The sequence below is a fragment of the Miscanthus floridulus genome, chromosome 18, assembly GCF_019320115.1.
Source record: "Miscanthus floridulus cultivar M001 chromosome 18, ASM1932011v1, whole genome shotgun sequence".
Lineage (NCBI taxonomy): Eukaryota > Viridiplantae > Streptophyta > Magnoliopsida > Poales > Poaceae > Miscanthus > Miscanthus floridulus.
In genome coordinates, this window is record NC_089597.1 from 14798432 (window position 1) to 14802695 (window position 4264).

Below are 4264 nucleotides of genomic sequence, written 5' to 3' on the forward strand. Positions count from 1 at the left end.
TCCGAACCTATGATAGGCGTTTGTCCTGTTCGCTTGCTTATAAGCCGTACTTTTTCAGCTAACGAATAGTATTTTTCTTTCGTAACAAATCAGTCAACGATACTTTCAGCCATAGCTTATCAACGGATATTGGTCTGCGTCTTCGGTTCATGCCATCCGTCACCAAGCAATTCCATTTAAATAACACCCGCAAGGCAATCTGAGGAATCAATCCATTCCTAAAAAAATGACGGGCGACTTGATCCTGCATGCATGCGGATCCAACCAGTGCCTGAGGGAGCGAATCTAGGAACCAAACACAAACACGCTCAGTCTCTCGTCTCGTACAGTTGCACGTACTATTTTTGGCTCTCCAAATTCTCCTTGACTTTGTTGAAGGTGACGTATTTTGTGAATTCCTTTGAGCCCTTTGTTGCTGTTCTGCTTCTCGAAATTTCAGAGGGTTCTGTTTATCAGATTATCACCGAGCCTTTTCCCCTTCAGGTTTGAGAAACTCGGCTTTTGCTGAGTCTGCATCTGCTCTAACTCTGCAAGAACCAGATTTGGTCTAGTTTCTTGACTGTACATACTCGGAAGAGTTGATCAACGACTTTTCCCTGTGAGAAGCTGGTGGCTGGTGCTGCTGAATCCTCATCTATGCCATCAGAAGGATCGACCACTGCCAGTCCACAATCAGTGCTGGATAACACGACTGACGGCTCTCCATCAGCAGCTTCATCACTTGGGTCTAAAATTTTGATCCGAAGTCCTCGGAGTTGGTGCCAGGTTCTTTTACATTTTTTTTTGAAACGAATCAGGCAGGAGGCTGCCGATTATGGCCCCGTTCGCTGGTATGAAACTTGGCTGAAACTGGTTGGTTTTGTGAGAGAGAAACACTGTAGCGACTGGTTGATGAATAGTGTTCTGTGAGGGTGTTCAGCCGGCTGGTAAAACCAGCGAACACGCCCATAATTAAAAAGAAGATAAGCCCAAAATGGGCACAACAAAATAACAATGGCCATCAACCACGTCGCAAAACAAACTCAACAAAAGGAAAAGAAAAATAACTCTAGCCGGTCGGATTGGGACATCGACACGAGCCACACTCACAACTGCCAGTTGGATTGAGACATCAACACGGGCACACCAACTCCACTCGCCGCACCCCCACAAACCAGGAGTAGAGCCGACAAGTAGCCCTCACCGCAAGCGCCATCGTTACCGACGATGTCCCACGCCAACCAGTCGCTGCCATGCAGAAGTAGCCGCCGCAGTCCGCTGCAAGCCGTGTAACTACCACGACTCCCCCACCATGCCATCATCGTCTTCATGTCACGCACACACGATCGTCGATCTCCCAACCACGGCCATGATGGCAGAAGTCAGAAGAGAAGCCTACCGCACCACACCGAAGAGGCCACCGCCATGCAGGACCCCTCGCCGAAGTACCGCTGCTGCACCTTACACACCAAAACGATCGAAACACCGCACCGGATCCTAGATCTCCAAGGCAACTCAAGCGTGGGGGCCTCGCCACATCCACCGCCGCACACCACTCCTCGGACACACCACCTTAAAGCGTACGGGGGCCTCGCCACTCCCGCCGCTGGACTCGTCGAGGATCCGGGCTTGCTTCGCCGTCGGGGTGACTTGGTACCACCGAGCCGCTCCATTAACTTCACCTTCGTCTAGCCGCCACCAGAATCTCAGCTGCACCACGTGCACGGACACAAAGCTTCCAGAGACACAGCTCACCTCCGCTCGGTCGGATTGGGTCATCGACACGAGCCTCGCCGCGTCGCGCTGCCCACTCGCCGCCACCGTACGAACACCTCCACGGCCCCCTTGCTGCCTTCCTCGCACCGCGCCGAGCCGGAGCCTCTTGGCCTTCAAGAAGCAGCCAGGTTCCTCCAGCCACGCCACCATGGCGCCACTGGTACCCCTGGTTGGCTACTGCCAGCCACACCACCATGGCGTCACTGGCACGCATCCAAGCAAGCCGTTGTCGGCCACGCCACCGCGGCACAGCCAACGCACCTCTGCAGTCGGCCGGAGTGGGAAAACACCATGACAACGCCTCCAAGGAGGAAGACGACGCCCGAAGGCGTCGCCGTCGTCTTGCCGACAGATCCGACATGGCTTTCCCTGGTGCTCGTCCACATCCAGCACAATCAAAACAAGGAGCCTTGAAGTCACGCCACCCCTGCCCTCCACCGCCACCCGCACCGGCGAGTTCCGGCCGGATCCGCATGGACGGCAGCAGCTGCAGAGCAGCCTCACCGCCATGCCCGCGCAGGCGCACGGGCCCCTGTCGCAGCCACAGCCCGCATCGACGCCCTGGCCTTCGTCGCCGCCGTAGCCGCGCCGCCATAGATCCACGGCGGGGGGCACCAAATCCGCGCAGAGCTCGGCCCGCGGATGCCGGAACCACCGGAGGGCGGAGGCGGCGGCGGCAGGGACGTCACCACCCCGCCATAGTCACCCGCGCAGCCAGAAGAAACGCCCCGCCACCGCCCTCCTCGTGGCCACCGGTCATCGGTGGCGCGCTCCGGTGGCGGCGAGGGGAAGGGGGTGGGGAGGGAGAGGCCCGGCGGTGGGGGGCGAGGGGCTCCGCCCGAGCCGCCCAGGCACCGACTCGCCAAATCCACCCCCTGCCTCGCCGGATCCGGGCGACGAGGCCGCGGATCTGCGCTCCGGCGGCCAAGAGGAAGCCACCGTCACCGCCATTCGCCGGCGGCCATGGCCCCATGGCTGCCATCCTCAGAGAAAGAGAGAGGAGGAGGAGGAGAAAGGCCCGGCCGCCGTCATCCTAGCAGCTGCACGGGCATCCGGCAGCCTGCTCCGGCGGCGGCGAGGGCGAGAGGCCGGGGAGGGCGGTCCCTGCGGCTGGGGATGGGAGGCGCCGCCCGAGTCGCTCGGGAGAGCGACGCGGGGGCCGGCTTGAAGAATTGTTAGCTACTAGGTTCTTTTACATTAGGATGGACCGTGGGGGATCATTCTGCATGTACCATAATCTGGGTGGACCATTTCAGAGCATAGATGAAGCTGACGATGCTATTAATCTCAACCTTGATGAATTGCGGCATCGGGCACGGTATAAGATTTCTTGACTTTGTTCTAGCTGATTTATTTCTCCATTGCGAGCAACTGTGATTGATCACTGTAGAGGCTTCTTGTAGCATGCTTTCTTTCTACTTGTTGAGTACATGTTGGATATATAATTACCATTCATATCAGGAAGCTGATTTTCCAGCCATTTTGTTTTCCAGCTCCTGAATCATGCTAATGTCCTTAATTTTGGGTACAGAAATGGTAATAATTGTTCGAAAAAAATAAAATGCAATTTTACATTCCTTTTTTAGTGTTTCTCTCATGAAGTAACTGAAACCACAATTTGCGTTTTTTAACGTAGCTATCAATATATACTTCATTTATTAATATTACCTAAATTGTGTAATCAGCCGAAGCCCATTGTGTATTGGATACGGCGTGGCCTCTCTTTTGCGATCCAATATACAGGAGTCATTACAAGCTAATTAAGCCATCAATGATGAAGGGCATGTGCGGCAACGGTGGTTTCGTGTGCGGCGTGGTGGCTATACTGTTTCTAGTGCTCTCACATCATGCAGACTATAAGTACTGTACGCACACCTGATCTTGATCCTCTTATTCATTAATACTCCCTCCGTCTACAAAAGAATACAGAATCGATGCCGGTCAAACTAGTTCTAGTTTGACTTAGTTTATAGTAAATATTATTATCATTTATGTCTCTAAATAAATTCATTATAAAAACATATTCTATAGCTAATTTAATGGTATTTATTTTGTATCATGAATATTAGTAATTTTTATATAAATTTAGTTAAAGTTCAAATTGTTTCTCTACAAAACGAGAATTACGTTCTTTTGTGGACGGATGAAGTATAAGTTGGTGCATGCATACACGTGTGCATTATATTATGCACTCATATAAGCACCCTGTTGTTACAGGTCGCCATTCAATCAACGTGACTAATAACACAAGTGCCAATAATGCTACCATGATCGTCGACGATGCCGTGTCATTAGATGAGAATAATGACTGTGGGCTCAGGTTTTGCGTCAAGCGCGTGCGTGCTTGTTATTACGGCCAAGGATATATCGACTGCTACTGCTGCGAGATTGATGCGAGCGGGGACTGCCGGGATACAAGGAGCGCCTGTTTGATGCGTTGCCCCCACTGCAATCCTAGCTAGGGCAACAACAAATGTCGTAGCTAGCTGTATCTCTACAACTAAAATAT